Source organism: Podarcis erhardii, assembly GCF_964252035.2.
Source record: "Podarcis erhardii genome assembly, chromosome: 16".
NCBI lineage: Eukaryota > Metazoa > Chordata > Lepidosauria > Squamata > Lacertidae > Podarcis > Podarcis erhardii.
This window is the reverse complement of record NC_138514.1, coordinates 31,583,027-31,602,401: the sequence shown is the minus strand read 5'-3', so window position 1 is coordinate 31,602,401 and position 19,375 is coordinate 31,583,027. Positions and strand designations below refer to the sequence as shown.

At 46.4% G+C, this 19,375-nt stretch overlaps 1 protein-coding gene across 4 annotated transcripts in view; it reads right to left on the bottom strand.

Annotated features, from left to right (window-relative positions):
* AKAP1 (A-kinase anchoring protein 1) overlaps positions 1 to 19,375 on the bottom strand; it is a 43,890-nt gene that overhangs the window by 18,229 nt on the left and 6,286 nt on the right. Inside the window, exon 1 of one of the 4 annotated variants that reach the window (XM_081843503.1) lies at positions 17,947 to 18,077. The exons of the other annotated variants lie outside the window; for them this stretch is intronic. The gene's annotated coding sequence lies outside the window, so the exon portion shown is untranslated. Of the gene's footprint in view, positions 1 to 17,946; positions 18,078 to 19,375 lie in introns of those variants that run through there. 4 annotated transcript variants of the gene reach the window in all.

The window sequence follows — 19,375 nt, the reverse complement described above, 5'->3', positions numbered from 1 at the left end:
TAAACAGCTGCCCATTCAGAGAGCTGCTTGCTGCAGAACACTCTCACAGTTTACATTGGCAGCCAGCAGAGTTTGGGTGTCTCCAAGGGCACGGACTCGTCCTCCCAAGGTTGGAAGTGTAGAACCAGGAATATCAGCTCCAAGGTCTAGTTCTCAGAGAAGTGGGGCAAGCCTGTGTCCCGGCTGTACCCCTCAGACTTGGAGCAGGGAGGCTTACGTGTCAGAACGATCTTCCATACAAACTAAATACACTCCCTGCATGCAAAAAGCCTGCATGTGGGGAAAGAGCCTGACCCGCTCTTTTTCTGCATGCAGAGGACGAGGTCTTTGTTGCTCTATGGAAGAGCCCTCCCCAACCCAAAAGTCTGGAGGGGTACAGCACAGACACAGGCTTGCCCCACTTCACTGGGAACTAGGCTATGATGACAAGGTGCTTATGGAGTTTTCTAAAAAGATTCTCTCTCTCTCTCTCTCTCTCTCTCTCTCTCATGCAGAGGAAAATCTGCAGGGATTTCTACTGCCATTTAATGATGATGGCATCTTGAGGGCTCTCCAAGGGGAACCCAGGACACTTTCCAGAAGTAAGAAAGCAGAAGGTAAGCTGAGTGAGAGACATTCGAAGCATGCGAGGAGGGCGAGGGAAGAAGGCTGCATTGAGACAAAGCAGGTGCGAAGCCCTGATCTGAGCTGCTGGAGGAACAATCTGGGCTTTAAAAAATAAATTAAAAATTGCTTGTTACATTCCAGTTTATTATTTTTATTATTATTATTGAGCGCCATGAGGACTGGTGATTCCCAAGACACAAGAGCCTCCCATTTGTGAATCATCCACCAAAGTTGGGCTTTTTCCAGCAATTTTGTCAGGACTCAGGTTCTCAGAAGCCAAAGGCAGGCTCTCCCCTTATGTGTGATGAAGCATTCAAGAGCAAAGCAACCCACTTACCCATCCCCCTTTGGAGATGCTGGGAATAAAACTGAGCAACCAAAAGAAGAAGAGCTAAAGCAGCTTTAAGTTTATAAACCATCTGCAGCTGAAGGCTTGAGAGTGCATCACAGCGCATGAACATGAAAGGAGCCCAGCAGGATCAGACAGACGTCCTTCTAGTTCATCATCAGTTCTCTCCCACAGGTCAGCCAGATATAACAGAATCATAGCATTGTAGAGCTGGAAGGGACCACGAGGGTGATCTAGTCCAACCCCCTGCAATGCAGGAATGATTTGCCCTAAGTGGGGCTTGAACCCACGACCCTGAGATTAAGAGAGCCTCGTGCTCTACCAACTGAGCTATCTCATGCCTCCAGGAAGCACACAACAAGGGAAGAAGATAGACAACAGCCCTCTCCCATTGCTGTCGTCCCCCCCCCATCTTCTGAGTTTCGGAGATATTCTGCCACTGAACATGGAGGTTCCATTAATCACGATGGCCAGCAGCATGAAACAGATCTCTAATATTAAAAGATGTGGCACCAATAACATTTGATTCTGCAAAGCGTAGATTTGCATTCAGGACTGCAAGAGGACAGAAAAGGCAGCAGCTATTCAAAAATTAAAAGAGTGCCAAGACATTTAGGTCAGGGGTGGGGAACCACTTGCTCTCCAGATGCTGCTAGAACTACAACTCCCATGCTGGCCGGGGCTGATGGAGTCCAACAAAATCTGGAGGGCCACAGATTCATCAACCCTGCTCTTACGAAAACTTACACTGCATATGCTCTGTTTCTAATTAAGGGAGGTGGGCAAGGAGACACTCACAACACCTCCTCAGTTCACTATTCAGCCAACTTTCTGGAAACTTCACTAGAAATCACCCACAACAGGACTAGAAACTTGGCATGGGGCAGTGGGGTGGGATTCTATATGCATGCAAAAGGTGCTGCGATTCCCCAAGAAGTAGCTGTGTTGCCCTGCACCAGCCTCTGCTCTTCCCCTATTGTGCTGCTTCTCTCCCTACCTTCCAGACACCCTTGCTTACAAGGGAATTTAAAATTCCAAGTGTCGGGTATAATTGGCATGCAATGCTATTCAAGAATGCATTAACAGCACCCTGCATTGCAGAGGGTTGGAATAGTTGACCCTCGGGGATCCCTTCCAACTCTATAAAATATTCCTCTCTAAGGCAGCAAATATATATATCCCTGCATGTAGAAAGCAAAGGTGGAAATGCTTCTTCTAGATACAGATTTACCACTTCAATGAGAACCTGGGATAGTCCCCTGCTCCCTCCTCCAGTAGGCAATTCCCTTAGGTCTGGTGTTGGGAACATGTGGCTCTCCAGATGTTGCTGAACCATCAGTGCCAGCGAGCATGATGGGAGTTGTAGTTCAGCAACATCTGGAAGGCCACTTGTTCCCCATGCCCACCTGAGGCAATGAGCTGAAACTGCACACTGGGTCAGATTCTGACACACCCTTCTAGCAATATACTCTTCCTGTGATGCCTGCAGCTTCTGCCTGGAATTTTTTTGTGTGTCCGCTAGACATTGAACACCTGGTTCACATCTACTAAATGGGGTTGGGTGGGCACAATAGCACCAGCTCTCTTTGGAAGTTGGTTTTTTCTCAACCCCCCCCCCCCAATTCCTCCTTTACGTGCTGCAGAATCAATAAGCCCAGCTCCCCTCCAGAACGGACAAACCCTGCAGTAAGCGGATCCATATAAGGGCCGAAACGAACTAGTTGTGCAGGGTTTTTAAGGGGCGGACAAGGCAGCTATGCCTAAGATCTGAGAAGGGAAGAAGTTGGCTGGTGTTCACTTCAGCACACACACATACATGGCAAGCTGCTGTGTTGCACATGCTGGCATTGTTCCCAAGCCTGGGATGGGATTCCAGTTTCGTCAGTAGACTCAAGGATTCGGCACTTGGCAAATGCACAAGCGCATGGAGCACCCATTTGCTGGTGCCTTATCTCCTGGGGTGAAAGGGTTGAAACCTTCCCTGGATTCAGGTCAGACCCATCAAAGTGCTTTCAAATTAAAACCCAAACACTAGGAGACAGGAGGCACCAGCGTCGCGTTCTGCAGCCACAACAGTGTCCTTGAGGGCCCCAAAAGCTTCTGAGCTCCACCTCCCTCAAAACTCGCTGCTCCTTTGGTGGTAACTCCCCCCCCTAAAAATTACACAAAAGGGGAGGAACTTGGGCAAGCAATGCTCTTTCCTCCTCCTCTTTCAGCTCTATAGGTTTATCAGGGCTCAGAAATTCTATTCATTCTGACTGTCACACAGAACATGCAGAAATGCAAAATTTGTATGTTTGTGTGCAATCCTTCCCTCTGTCAGTGGGGAGGACTGATCTGGGGAAAAGGTGAAATATGTGACCAGAGGGAGCAAGTACCCACAACACTTGCTCCAAAACCCAAATTTGTCCATGAGCCTTTGGCGACCCCTGAGCTAAGGAGATCAGTATCATGAATTTTGCATACACTGTCTGGCTCTCATTCACACAGTCCGCAGACAAAAATGATTATCCACACCACCGTTAAGTTTCCAAGGAACTTTGGCAGAAGTTTAAGAGAAAGGGGCTTACATATTTTCTGGAACTGGGAGGTGAAAATATCCAAGAAACTAGTCCTTGCTGAGCCGTGACAGCTCATGAGCTTTGGAATGGGAGAAGACTGCATTTGTACCACAAAGTGCCAAGACAACAGTGCAATATTAACAAGCTCGTATTCTTTCCCCTCCCTGGATTAAGGCTATTTGCACTCTGCATTTAATTGCATAAAACACCAAGTTTCTAGTCCTCAGTGGTGAGATGGTAGGTCGAACCAAGAACCAGAGGAGCAAAAAAGAAAAAGCCCAGAAGGAAGCAAGAGGTCAACATAGTGGGCGTAGAGAAGATTCTCAATAGGAAGCACCTTTAAAATTTCACAGCCTTCTCCCCCTAATCACATAACGATATAATTGTGTAATGCAGTGGAATTAGAAGGATGTGCGACACAGTGTCAGGGAATGCAGCCACCAGGGTGAAGAGGCATGCCGGATAGGACCCGGTTGCATTAAAAACTGAAGTCACAGGGGCCTGGAAATTTTTTCCACGCTAAAAATAGCCAAAGGGCATATGAGCTGCCTTATAAGCCCACACAGAAGCTGGAGATTCCAGAAGAGATAAAGCTAACTTGGTACGCTAGCTTTTGTTATGTTTATTGGGGGAAGCGGACTTCCTATTTCTCAGGTGAATCCATATTTTGGAACAAGGAAGCTACAAATAATTTGCAAGGTCAGAGAACGGAGTCCAGTCTTTCTCTAGGGTTTCTACTTGGGCAGCTGGAGAATCACCTGCATGCAGTCGAACCAGCACGAAGCACAGCTAACTTCAGCCGCTTTGACAACATTAAGGGGAGAAGCAAAAGGGAGGCAGGGAGAAATTAGTTGGGCTCCGCTTCTGAAGTGGGGATTGTGTTACAAATGGAGCCCTTGCCCTCAAAAGTTCAGAGGCACGGATTTTACTTCTATTTAAATGTTTACGAACCACGTATTTTCATTTAAAAATTATCACAAGGAGGCACGCGAAACAGGAACTCGAATCCAGAATTTTAAGGCTAGCTCTGCCCTCACAATTACAACCGCTCAGCAAAATGGCAACTAAAACAAAATAACACCTTTTGAGTTCCTCTCACATAAAATAGGTCTTAGCACATATTAGCAGATGGGTGGAGGGGGAGGAAGAGACAAATTGTGGCATAAAAACATGGTTTCCAGGTGGGAGAGGCACTTTTAGGGGTGAAGCAGGTGTGAGAAAGGCTCAGCTGCTGCCCAGGACAGTAGGGTGCTGCCACTGCGCCCATGCCACGGGGTTGTAAAATGGAGGACAGCGGGAGAATTATTTGGGTTTTTTAAATTAAAAAAAAACAAACGCTTGCCACTGAACTCGTACCCTGCTTACCGACTGTGTGAGCCGCAGGCCGTGCCCAACAACAGCATTATTTGGGGACTAAACCGAGATTCAGGTGTACTTTGCCCCGAATTATACAAATAAAAGCACTCTGGCATTAAAGCAAACAAGGAGAAGCACCCAAGACAGCAATGGAGGACAGCAAACACGGCAGCCGAGGCTGCGGTAAACCCGTTTGCCTTTAAAAGGGTACCATGAGACTGTCGCATTTGCTGCAATTTAAACAGAAACCTCCACAGAAATTGGGCTGGTAGGGGAAAAAAGTTCAACATGCTCATCCTTCTACACCTTGGAAAGTAAAGGGAAGGGTATCTCTATTGAAACAAGGGCGGGGCTCCATTACCTCAAGGCTGACCACCTACTTCAGTCAGAAAACCACCATTAGATGCCCAAACATAGCTAGGAGGGGACAAGCACAAATCACTTACTGTAAATCAGTCAGCAGAAGATCTCAGTGTGTAGACAATACTGGGCTTGGTGTGCCAATGGTATGACTCGGTAGAGGGAGGTGGAGAGCCACCGATAGACTTATTAGCCACAGCAGTGAGATAGAACTTCCATATTCACACCAAGGACATTTCTGATAGTCACCTGCTGGAAAGCCGTGTTCAGGAGAGAGCTGCCATATTCAAGCCCTGCCTGCAGGCTGTCTAGAGACAGTTGGCTGGTCACTGTGGCAAGTCAACTGCTGGACTAGGTGGACCTGATCCAGCAGGGCTAGAATCATAGAATTGTCAAGTTGGAATGGACCCCGAAGGTCTTCGACTCCAATCCTCTGCAATGCAGGAATCTCAACTATAGCATCCATGACATATGGTCATCCAACCTCTGCTTATGGTCATCCACAACCTCCAGAGGGAGACCATTCCACTGCCGAACAGCCCTTACTGTCAGAAAGTTCTTCCCGATGATTAGTCTGAATCTCCTTTCTTGTAATTTGAAGCCATTGGTTCGAGTCCTACCCTCCAGAGCAGGAGAAAACAAGCTTGTTCCCTCTTCCATGTGACAGCCCTTGAGATATTTGAAGATGGCTACCATATCTCCATCTTCAAATATCTCAAGAACCTAGAGTTTGGGAAAGATTGTTATATCAGTGGAAGACTTGCGGTGATTAGTGGAGGCAACCAGAACGAGGAAGTTTAGATTTTTCGGTGATCCTATCTGCGCTCACAAGACTGTGAGGGGAGGCACACACAAAGCAAACAAATCAAGTGCCAAGTTTATTCCGGAAACAACGGAAGGCATTTCTGTTCTGACAAGCTTTCTCAGGTGGCTAAAGGGGACTTTGCCACGAGCATCTACTTGTTAGGGTTTCAGTCTTGCTTTAAATATATCTGGTTTTGTAATTTTAACTATTTCAATAATCTTAAGTGTAAATCGCCTTGAGAAGGTTGCTTAGAAGGCAATAAAAAAAAGGATGGTGATGACAATTTAACACTTTTATTTTCACTAGAGATGAAGTCCAAAAGTGTTTCTGGCAAGGCATTAACCTCAGTTGATCTGGGACCAGCCATCTGAACACGGAACACAATGCAGGGTTCCCTGAGCTGTCGACAGCTTTGATGAAGTTGAAGTGAGTCAGAGCATTTTATTTTTTTTAAGGCAGCTTTCTTCACCAATCCAGAAGGACAAGCTCAAGACAACTGATTTAAGTCCTTAATGCATCTCGAGCAGCTAAATGAACCATGAAATCCCAATGCTCACAATTGGCTTCATTCATGTATTTGAAAGAAACTAGAGCTAGGGGATGGGTGGAAAAATTAGGAGGCGTTGAAATTAACAGACTACGCAGAACTAGATAAATTAACAGGGAAAGTCCGAAACCAACGAGATCACAAGTTCACCGAGGACTGGAGTAAATTTGTGGATTATATGAAAAGCATATGTGATGAACAAATAACGTTTGTGGGTTTACAGGAAGCTTTGTGAAGAAATATGTATAGAAACATTGTAAAAAAGGGAAGAGGGGGAGTAGGTGGATTTTAAGATAAAAGACAATGACAAATTTTGAACTTGCAGTATAAAGACGAGAACACGGAGGATTCACGGATGAACTGATGGAAGTCAAAAATATGTATGTGTGATTGTATTGAAAATGTATGACTAAAAATTCTTTTTTATTGGAAATTAATAAAAAATAATTTAAAAAAAGAAAAAGAAAAATTAGGAGACGTACATAATAAGGACCCAGTTGGCTCAGACCAAAGTTCCATCTGATAATGGAGAACTTGTGGCTGTGTTCAGATGCTGCTGGGCTAACAACTTCAACCATGAGCTGCAAAGTTGAATAAGCTGTATCAAAGGGAGATGGAGCTTCAGAACCCAGCAACAGTCTACCACACCTCCACCTCAAGCTTCTCCAGCTGGGGCATAAAAGTGTAGGTATCTGGTTGACCTTTCCCCTGCAGCCCTGCTTAGGAAGTCACCACCACTCACCATCCTCATGATCTCAGTTGTTTTTGGTACACACTGCCAGATTTGTCTCAAAATACATCCCACGCTACACCAGAAATAGGCAAGGCTACAGCAACCAAGCCAAGCCCTTGCCATGACTTAGAAGCCTCCTTCCCACAATGCCAAGGATTTCATAGGAAGACTGTGAGCACGCAGTCGCCAAAGGAGAGTAAGAAAACTGCACCAGGCAACCAAGCAAAGCTGTCTAAAGACAGAAGGAATCGACTCTTAATACTGCTTTTCCATGAAACTAAGGTAAAGGTAAAGGTAAAGGTACCCCTGCCCATACGGGCCAGTCGTGTCCGACTCTAGGGTTGTGCACCCATCTCACTTAAGAGGCCGGGGGGGGCAGCGCTGTCCAGAGACACTTCCGGGTCACGTGGCCAGCGTGACGAAGCTGCTCTGGCGAGCCAGAGCCAGCGCAGCACATGGAAACGCCGTTTACCTTCCCGCTATAAAGTGGTACCTATTTATCTACTTGCACTTAGGGGTGCTTTCAAACTGCTAGGTGGGCAGGAGCTGGGACCGAATGATGGGAGCTCACCCCGCCGCAGGGATTTGAACCGCCAACCATACGATCGGCAAGTCCTAAGCACTGAGGTTTTACCCACAGCACCACCCGCGTCCCACCTCCATGAAACTGCGCCCCAACAAACCTTACAGTGAGACAAACATGGAAACAAAGAATAGAAGACTAGTAAAAACGTAAGAGCGTGAGCACATCAAAAGAGAAATAACAAGCCTTGGGCAATGTGTGGGAAGGGATCTGGCTCAGTGGAAGAGCCTCTGCTTTGCATGCAAAAGGTCTTAGGTTCAATCACAGGCATCTTCAGGTAGGGCTGGGAACAGCCCCTTGCCTGAAATCCTGGAAAGCTGTTGCCAGTCAGTGTCAACAACAGATGGACCAAGGACTCAGTAGAAGGCAGCTTCCTGTGTCCCCATCACTTATCTGTCCAGTTGGTTCCTGAGACCGCTCACTTCTCACCCCACCAACCCTGCTCACCAAGCCCAACATACCCATTGCTTTTTATAAGCAAGTAAAAAAAAAAAAAATCACATTCTTGCCGGGGTGGGGGGGCAAGTGGGGAGAGGCACTCCAGACAGCAGACAGTTCTCTGTCCTTGCGCAAATGGAACAAGGGCAAATTGACGCTGGCCATGTGGCACCCGACGAGACAAAAATGGCAATTTGCAAAAATTCTAGAAATATTTGCGAGTCTAGGCACAGTCAGTGATTTACATGCCCTTCCCGTGCATTGGGGGGAGAGGAGCCAAGCAGAGGATCGTGTTTTCACTTGTCCAGAAAGAAGTCTCCCTACGGGAAATGGGATAATAAGATTCCAGGCGGGTATCAGCCTTGTTCGGTCTCTTTTTGGGCAACAAGGAGTGGGGGGAACCTTGTGGCCTTCTAGATGTTGCTGAACTCCCATCAGCCCCTGTCAACATGGCCAACAGTCGAGGCTGGTGTGAGATGGGAGTCCTGCAACAGGTCCCCCATTTCAATAAAAACATATCAAGAGCCCTGCTGGATCAAAGACCCATCTAATCCACTCTTCTCAAAGTGGCCCAACTATATGCCCCAAAGAGAAGCCCACAACCAGGATCCGAGTGCAACAGCACACCCCCCCCCACTTGTGACTGTGAGCAACTGGTACCCAGGACTGTTCTGCCTCCAACAGTGGAGTAGCTCACAGCGAGTGCATCAGTACAATCCTCCACACATTTGCCTAACCCCCTTTGAAGCATCCAAGTTGGTCTCCATTACAGTGGTGCCTCGCAAGACGAAATTAATCCGTTCCGTGAGGCTCTTCGTATAGCAGTTTTTTCGTCTTGCGAAACAAGCCCATTGACAGCTTAGCGGATTAGCGCTATTAGCGGTTTAGCAGCTTTTAGCGGATCAGCTGATAAGCGGCTTAGCAAAAGGGGGGAAAGGGGGGGAACCCGCAGGAACTCGCAAGACATTAGGGAAATTCGTTTTGCAAAGCGCCTCCAAAAGGGAAAACCCTTTCGTCTAGCAGGTTTTCCGTCTTGTGAGGCGTTCGTCTTGCGGGGCACCACTGTACTACAGCCCATGGGAGCAAATTCTGAAACTTCCAGTGTTAGAAACTCAGATATACAAGCCAGGGGCCAAATGGCTCCTTAAACCCAAGGTTGCAGTCGCCCCAAAAGGAACACCAAATTGGGGCAAGGCAGCTCTAAAGTCTTATTTTGACGGACTGACTGTGATAGATTTTCAGCTAAACATCTGGCTAGTTCAAGATGACAACCTTGAGCTGTGTTAAGAATGTTGAGAACTTAAAGAAAAGTTGCTTTATCCAGGGAAAGTCTGCATGGTTGTTTTTTTTCTTATACTATTTTGCTTAATAGTGACACAGACCATTCATAATGTAAGAAAATTCTTCACAACTGTGAGGTGGGGGCAAGTGAAGACAAGTGACAACAGTGAACTATAACGTTGTTCGCTGCTCCTGCGCAAGCTGCACAAAAAAGCGTTTTGGTTCCTGAAATCCATTCTGATTGTGCAGATAAAATGGGACACATAGAATTCTACAGGAGAGGGTATTAGTGTGTGGAAAACAGTCGAGATCCAATGATCCTCGGGCACGCACCTCCAGAGGTGGAGGTGTCAGTCACCTTCTGTGACCCAGGCATCTTTACCTGCAAATGGCCAAGAGCCAAGTGCAAAATGCGCCAGCAGTACAGTGGTACCTTGGGTTACATACGCTTCAGGTTACATACGCTTCAGGTTACACACTCCGCTAACCCAGAAATAGTGCTTCAGGTTAAGAACTTTGCTTCAGGATAAGAACAGAAATCGGGCTCCAGCGGCGTGGCAGCAGCAGGAGGCCCCATTAGCTAAAGTGTGGTGCTTCAGGTTAAGAACAGTTTCAGGTTAAGTACGGACCTCCGGAACGAATTAAGTACTTAACCTGAGGTACCACTGTACTTCCCTTTACCTGTCCTGGATCTCCCAATAGGTGGGACATACTTTGCGGCAGAGTTCTTCACAGCAGTCATGCCATCTTCCCTTTTACATCCTAGGATTCAGACCATCATGGAAAACAGGAACGCCGCTGTGCTGGGACCCACGAACCCCACGTAAGTTAGCACTCGCACAGAGTTGACATAAAACAGATGCTGCATAAGCCATTTGTTGCATTTGAGGAACGGACTACCCCCAGGGATGTGGACTGGGAAATTTAGAACTGGGAAGTTTTTTTGCCGCCTCTTAAGAATGAACCAAGATTCAACTTATATTTCGTAAGCAAAACTAACAGCAGACTTACAGCATTTCACACTTGGTGCTATCTGAATCTCAAAATGTTTTGCCAATTAGCCAGAGGTAGATGAATCAACAGATTCCATTAGGAAGCCTTCCATGCAGAGTGCACTTAAACATCAGTCCTACACACACTTATCTGGGAATAATTGGCACATAAATAAGCCGCAGTGTCTTCAAAATAAACAGCCACAGGATTGCGCTGTCAGTGAGGTCTAAATGTTATATTCCGATTCAAGTTCCTTTTATTGGAGGACTTGTAAATATTTTAAGACATGGCAACTCAATGCTACCCACTTGTCTTAATATAGAGCTTAAGGGGGGGAAATGAAAAGTAACGTAGACCATTTTGGCAGGCCTAATTTTAGCAAGCTTGAGGCACAGGAGAAGCGGGTTCTTCCAAGAGGGAAAAAAAATGGTAAAAACACTTTCCTGTCAAATTTGGCTATGGCTATTTTCCATTCTAGTTGCCCAGTTTGATTAGTATTGCACTTGTTTTGTTTCGCCACTAATTTTCTAAAAGCCTGCATTTCTAAAATTAGAGAATGGAAGAGAGAATCAGAAGTATTGCAACAGGGGAAACGAATCTGGATCATTTGTTTAGAAAACGTGTTCCACCACACATCACAGACTGTCTCGTACCCAAGGACTCCTGTTTAGCTTTAAGGCAGCCAACAAAAGATCACCTCTACCACCACTCTCTGTTTGTTTGTGCTGATAAGTATGCAAGCTTGTGAGCAGCACAGAACACCTGCCAAGACAACGGACTGACTGACCGGCACTTTCTTCACTAACGCAAGGTTAATAAATAACTATTTCTTCAGTAGTTCCAGGTATATAACCCTTTGATCACCCTGTTTAGAAATTCAAATACAGGAAAGGCATATACCCATCAAGCTGAAAAGTGTTGAAATGTGTTTAATTCCCCTCCTGCCAACATCATTATCACTTCATACCCCATATATTCTCCAAGGGTGGGTGGTTCAAAAGATGTGAAGGCTTGGTGGGGAAGGGAATAGAAAAATTGGGAGGGGAAAACCAACTTTTTTGGAAACAAGAAAGGAAAATAAACTGGGAGGACCGAACACATTGGAATAGCACCTGGCTGCATGCACAAGATCCCGGGTTCAACTCCCTTCGCTCTCCAATTAAAAAGATCAGCTGCCCAAGACCTTCAGTCAAGAGTGGCAGACAATCGGAATGGGCAACCCTGGTCTACAAAACCAAATTGTCCAGCTTCCTAGGCTCTATATAATAGGGGCCCCTACTAGGATAATACAATTGTTGCAGCCGGGGGAAGTGGGGTGATAAACAGAAATTTTAATTTATGATTTCGTTTTGTATGTCACTTCCCCCCACATCAGTGCTTCCAATATGGCTCATTTTGGAAACTGGTTTGTCTTTCTGTTTTCTATAGGCCGCCTCTCAAGATGTCTTCACCAAACCTGGCACAAGGGTTCCTGAACCAGGGGCAGCAGTCGTTGTCAATGTTTGGATACCAGCTGCCAATTTGAATCCAGATGGCGAACCCAATTGTGACTTCACCTAATTTTTGGCATGGCAGGTCCAAATTCAGTAACTGCACTATCCCTTTTAAAATAATTATTTGTTGTTGTTGTTGTTTCTACAAATTACTGGGCAGTGACATGCATTCCCCAATAGTAAACATTTGAACTACATTTGGAGCACATTATTTCTCCCAAAGCATTCTGGGAACTGCAATTTTTTTTCAGGGCTGCTGGATATTGTGGCCCTGTGAGAGGGAAATTACAGTTCATGGGACTGCTTCTTTGTGGGAGATAACGTGATTCAAATGTGCTTTAAAATTATATTGCATATGCAGCCGAAATGCTGATTCATGTCAAAACAGAACGGGTTTTACTCAGAGAAGAACCACTGAAAAGAATGAACGTGTTAGGTCTTAATTTCAATGGATCTACTCCAAGTAAAACTTAACTGAATACTGCCAAACATAACAATCCAAATAAATAATTTTGATAACCTAGAGTACGCGCCAGTGAGAAAATGACACGATTTCACTGGAGTGCAGAGAGAAAGGAAGAGAAAAATTATATATAGAAGCCACAAAAAGTAAATTTTACCAACACTCCCTTTGAGCAAGTTTCTAGGCCTCATTGATATATTTTTTAAAAAAAACCATTTACAAGCCTGAGGACGTCCTGGGGAAAACTTCAGGTGGCAGAGGTAAGACCCCAGCAAGTCAAGTAGGGTAGATATAATGTTTATGGCACCCAGGGCCTTTTGTGTCACACCCTCAAACTTATTGCAAACACACCCTTGAGTCAGAGACTGGGGTTCCACACCCCACAAAAGCTCCTTGTTATCAACCAGCAGAAGGCGTCAAGTGAGAGATCTATGAGAAGTCTGCCCATTTACTGCACTGCAGAGAATCCAGATTCGCTGCTCACTCAATTACCGTATTTTTTGCACCATAACACTCACTTTTTTCCTCCTAGAAAGTAAAGGGAAATGTCTGTGCGTGTTATGGAGGGAATGCCTATGGGTGGCATGCCTACGGATTTTCCTCCTCTAAAAACTATGCGTGTGTTATGGTCGGGTGCGTGTTATAGAGCAAAAAATACGGTAACTTAGTACAGGATTTATCTTTCAAAAACAAAAACAAAAAAATTAAACGCAACGTTACGCACGTAACAACTCAGCCAAGGACTTAGTTCAAACACAGATAGCAAAGTAAAAACTTTCCCCTCTTCCTAAGGAGAGCAAGCACATCATTAAAGCAATTCCAGACCAGGCAGAGCTGCTCTATCAGACACACCCCTCTCAGCTTTGAAGTTCTTTCACTCCGGTTTTTTTATGTTTATGAGGAGGGAGGGGCACGCTTTCCCTTTGCTACCACTAGTCAAGTTGCAGATTTGCAAGGGGGGAGGGGGGAGAGAGAGTCAAGGCAACAAAAATCACCTAAAGGGGAACTCTTATGGGATCAATTTATTTTGGATGCAAGACTCTACAGGCTTCTGAGCTACACAGAACCTATCCCTGGGGCAGTTAGAAGTCTCGGCTTCTGGGTGAACCAAGGTCACTGAATGCAAAGTGTTGAGAGAGAGAGAGAGTGAGTGAGTGAGAGAGAGAGAGATCATGAACTAATCAAGTGTGATGGGCCACAGGTGCTGTTACAGGTTCCTCTGAGCCAATAGAAGGCCTAAACTTCACAGCTTTGATTAGTCCGGCTGCTCTGACATCACATAGGGCTGCTGCAAGACTTGAGCCACAGCCAACTGCTTTGGGGCAGCAGGGATTCTGACTTCAGAGGCTTGGGAACATTTGAGGGATTCAGAGGATGGTTTAACAATCAACGCCTCCTTCCAGGGAACTCTGGGAATTGTAGCTCTGTGAAGGAAACAGGACTCTCCCTAGAAACCCTCAGCACCCTTCACAAACTACAGTTCCCAGATTCACTAAGGGAAGCCACGGCCGCAGCCCAATATTGTGTTAAAGGAATACTGCAGCTTGGGTCCCAGAGCACTTAAGCTGCCTGCCCTGCAACCAAATGGCTATATTTTGTCCTCAGTGCATTTTATTTGGCTAATTACCATTCTCTGGTCTTTTAAATGTGTCAGTGGGAAGGCGGTTATTGGTTTGTTTTCATTTATTATGCATTTTACGTCTTCATTTTGTACTTTTATGTTGCAATCTTCGGGTGAAGGGTGGTATAACAATTTAATAAAGAACAATCTTTAAAATGGGAACAATGAGCGTTTAAGGCAGAGAGGGATGCAGACATTAAAAGCAACAATATAGCTCAGTCAGTCAGTAGAGCAAAAGACTCTTGGTCTTAAGGTTGCAGGTTTGAGCCCCACGTTGAGCAGAAAGATTCCTGCATTGCAGGAGGTTGGACTAGATGACCCTGGGAGGTCTCTTCCAACTCTGATTTTATGATTCTGTTCAGCAAGCTGCAATTATTGTCTGCATCACGAAAAAAAAGAGAAGAAAAATCCTTGCAGGGCTCTCCCACCTATGGACTTTGAAGCAGAACACAACCCTCTCCAGGTGGGGAATTGACCAAACGCTTTGAATCACCAAACACCTTGTGAGCTGAAAGCACAGGAGGCGACTTCAGTTTTAGTGTCCGAGGTCTGCACTAGTCCAAGTGTTAGGACAGGAATGTGGAGAACAAGCCATGATACCCACCAACTGGCCTCTGGGCAACTCCCTACGGCTGCATGCACACCACAGATTGAAAGCACATGACTCGCCCCCTCAAAGAACTGGGTCTGGGAACTGTAGCTTTGTGAGAGGTGGTACTACAGTTCCCAGCACCCTTAACAAACTACGGTTCCCAGAATCATTTGGTGTGAGGGTAAGTCACGGGCTTTAAATGTACGAACCCAGCCTCTTTCTCAGTGTATTGGAAAGACAAATGGGGAGGGTGGGAGCCATGTGCCCCATTTCAAGTGTCAAGGAGAAAGGGCAGGACAAAAGTCATTTTTAAAAATGTAATTCCTGTGTGCCAGTTATGACCTCTCAGGTGAGACGCACTTTAATCAAAGGCCACCTCTGCTTTCTCTGTGTGTTGCTATAGTCACACAACACTGAAGAAGTGTACCTTCTTTAAGTACGCACCAAGTCAACACTGGAATCATTGCCTGTCAAGTGTCGAACTCCTTCCCGGTGCTGCCTTGCCAAAATACAAAATCGTCCAGCCATTATCCAAGAATGGGGGGGGGGGGGACCTGCTTCCCTCCAGTTGTTGATGGACTCCAGCTTCTATCAGCCCCAGCCAGCGAAGGTATGATGGAAGTTGGAGTCTAGTATAGGTTTCCTACTCCTGGTCTACGAACTGTGCAGTATTTTTATATTTAGCTTTCTTTCGGCAGGGTTTCTAATTTCAGCAGCTGGATTAAAAAAACCATGCTTTATTTTTAAAAAATGACTTCCTCCTAGCAAGTATTGAGGGGCAGCACGAGGCCTTTTCAGTGGTGGCTCCCCACTTACGAGATGTTGTCTTAGGTGAGGCACTCCCAGTGCCATCATTACCTATTTTTTAGGTTTGGGCACCAGGCAAAAATATTTCTTTTCACCCAGGTTTCTGGCCCTTAACTTGGGAGAATTTTTAGGTATCTGTGGCCTCTGGAGTGGGATGTGTTACGACTTGCCTTTTTCTAAGTGTATGGATGTGTTTTTAGGTTTGTTCTGGGTTTTTTATACTCGGTTTTAATGTTTGGATCACTATAAGTTGCTTTGGGTAATGAATAAACAGCAAAGCAGGCCAAAGACAACACAGTCTGTTAAGACACCACTGCCTCAGGGAATGGTATCTGAGCAGTATTTAAGGCTGCAATGCTTAAGACGGCATTGGGCAACTTTTAAGACAGTCTAGGAATCTGCTAAAGGACAAATCCCTAAAACCTGCCGAAATGCATTCATATTTCCTTACCCAGAGCACTCAGCATGTGCTACAGCACTAAGGTAGCCCCCTATAATAGGGCTGAAAGTTATTCCTCCCTGTCTCCTAATCACTAGAACCCTCTAGGGGCCACCCAGTAAGAGATTTGGGATGGACAATGAGGAAGCACTTTTTCACAGCACAGTGAAACTGTGGAACCTCTTCCCACAAGATGCAGGCGCAGCCACCAACTCAGATGGCACCAAATGGGGATTAAAGGTATTCACAGAGGGTAACATTATTGGGAGCTAGCAGGATGGCTATTTATTTATACAGCAGGTATGGGGAACCTGTGGCCCTTCAGAGTTTGCTGAACTACGCCTCCCACCACCCCTGGCCATTGGCCATGCTTGCTGGCGCTGACAGGAGTTACAGTTCAGCAACAACCAAGAGGGGGGAAATTTCTCCAACTCCTATTGAGCATACCTCTGAATGCCAGGTGATGGGACCAATACTGAAAGACTTCTGCCCTACATCTGGGAGAGGCATTACTCAGCGACATTTTGTCACGTGACACACAATTAGCCTACGGAACACATTGCTACAAGAGTCCACAATGCCCAGTTGCTTTACAAAGGATGGTTAGGCCATTTTGGGGGAAGGGAAAAGAGAGCCGTCCATGGCTGTACCTGCGCTTCTGTTCAAAGTGGACTGTTCCTACTCCTCCAAAGATCATCTACCGCCAACTACCCAACAGGGACATGGTAAAGGTACCCCGGCCCGTACGGGCCAGTCGTGTCCGACTCCGGGGTTGTGCGCCCATCTCGCTTAAGAGGCCAGGGGCCAGCGCTGTCCGAAGACACTTCCGGGTCACGTGGCCAGCGTGACAAGCTGCATCTGGCGAGCCAGCGCAGCACTCGGAAACGCCGTTTACCTTCCCGCTAGTAAGCGGTCCCTATTTATCTACTTGTACCCGGGGGTGCTTTCGAACTGCTAGGTTGGCAGGCGCTGGGACCGAGCAACGGGAGCTCACCCCGCCGCGGGGATTCGAACCACCGACCTGACGATCGGCAAGTCCTAGGCGCTGAGGTTTTACCCACAGCACCACCCGCGACCCAACAGGGACAGACACTGATTAATTGCAATATTTCAACATAGTCGTCATGATTATTATTGTAGCTTTATGCGCATTAGAAGAATTTGTATCCTGAAATGAGAGATATAAATGATGTTTTGTTTTACTGCAACCAAACAAAAAATACAGTGGTACCTTTGGTTACGAACTTAATTCGTTCCGGAAGTCCATTCTTAAGCTGAGGTACCACTTTAGCTAATGGGGCCTCCCACTGCTGCCAGTGTGCAATTTCTGTTCTCATTCTGAGGTAAAGTTCTTAACCCGAGGTACTACTTCCAGGTGAGCGGAGTCCGTAACCTGAAGTATTTGTAACTTGAGGTGCTTGTAACCCAAGGTACTACTGTACCAGACTATGTGCCCCCGCAGCAAGAATATGATGGGGAGCAACAACAGTAAAAACAGCAGCTCAGCATCAGGGATAACTTATTATTACATTTATATCCCACCTTTTCTCCTATAAACTCAAAAGTGGTGCCGACCCTTCTCCCCCTTTCTGTTTTATCCTCACAACAACCCTGTGAGGTAGGTTAGGCTGAGGAAGAGAGAGCAACTGTCCTCAGACTACCCAGTGAGCTCCACGATAGAAACCAAATCCTTGTCTCCCAGGTCCAAGTCCAGCACTCTAACCACTACACAACACTGCCTCTTGGGAGTTACCATCCCAGGACACACAATATTCCAGAATGACACCCTCTGCCTCCATCCAAACAGTCCCAGGACTCTTGCTTTCACTGTGACCACATGGCTAACTCTACCACATATCAATGGCAGCCACTTGAAAATGACTCTTTTTTTTTAAGGCTTCCATTTAAAACAGCTGTACCTTCAGGAATCCGCCTAAGCGTTGGGGGACTGAGGTCTCTGCTTCAGCAGAAAAGCAAGGCTCTTGGGCTCCTTCCATTCCCCCCCAAAAACCCTCCAAGTTTGCTTAATCATTCCCCGCTTGCAAGAGGAAGGCATCACCAGCAGCCAATGGGAGAAGACTGACTCCAGCGGAGGAGGGACTGGAGGAGGAAAGAGTGAGTGACATTTCTCAAGTTACCATTCAACACTAGCCCCCCTCCAGGGAGGGAGGAAGAGAGCAGTGCAGGGAGGGTGACCTCCAGCACCAGGAAGCGCCAGTAGGGCAATTCCTCTCAGAAGGCAAGCGAGCTCATCTAGCCTGCTACATAGGCCTTGCTTGGGGATCCGGGCACCAGGAACTTGCTCACCTCAGACAGGACAAAAGCAAACAAGGGAAGCTGGAGAACTTGTCCCATTGAAACTTCTTTTCCTTCTCCCTCCTCATCTGCCAGACTCAGGAAGGTGACAGAGGGCACAGTCAAAGGGCAAAGGCCAGGGTCACCACTACAGACAGATCAATAGATGCTAAAAGATGCCCTTGGGCACAAGGCACCCTCTTCTCAAATCTGCCGGTGTCATATTTGTGGATCACAATGCAAATCGAACTGCAGTCTAGTGGTTTGAGCAGTGTTTCCCAAACTTGGGTCTCCAGCTGTTTTTGGACTACAACTCCCATTGTCCTTAGCTAGCAGGACCAGTGGTCTGAGATGATGGAAATTGTAGTTCAAAAACAGCTAGAGACCCCAAGTTTGGTAAGCACTGACTTAACAGTGTCAGAGCAGAACCTGGGGGATCTGGGTTCAAATCTCCATTAAACTCACTGGGTGATCCTGGGGGGCAGTCACTACCTCTCAGCCTAACCTGCCTCACAGGGTTGTGTGAGGATTAAATGAAGAGGGGGGATACCATGTAGGCCACCTTGAGCTCCTTGAGGAAAAAGATGGGATGTAAATGCAATAAATTAAAAAGTACCAAAAAAGCACATCGGTTCAATTGGTGATTCACCTGCTTTGGAAAATCGGAAAGCGGCCTTCTGCTGAGTGAGACCATTGGGCCCATGCAGCTCAGTATAATGTACACTGACTGGCAGCAGCACTCCAGGGATTCAGGAAGGGAGCTTCTCCTGCCTGTAGCTAGAGATGCCTCTGGGGTCTGAGCCAGAGACCTTCGGCACACAAAGCAGATGCTCCACCCATTGAGCCAGAGCCCCATCTCCCATTGGAGTAACGTCAGGGCCATGAGCATGTAGTTGCGTTATACCAGAAATTTTCCACACACACACACACACAAAAATGTGTTTACAATCAAATTATTTCCCAGTAATTATCAAAGTGTTTGCCTGTGTATGTGTGTAAAAGCAAAGGCACATGAAGTAATTGAAAAGGCAGACACAAGGTGTGGCAATTACT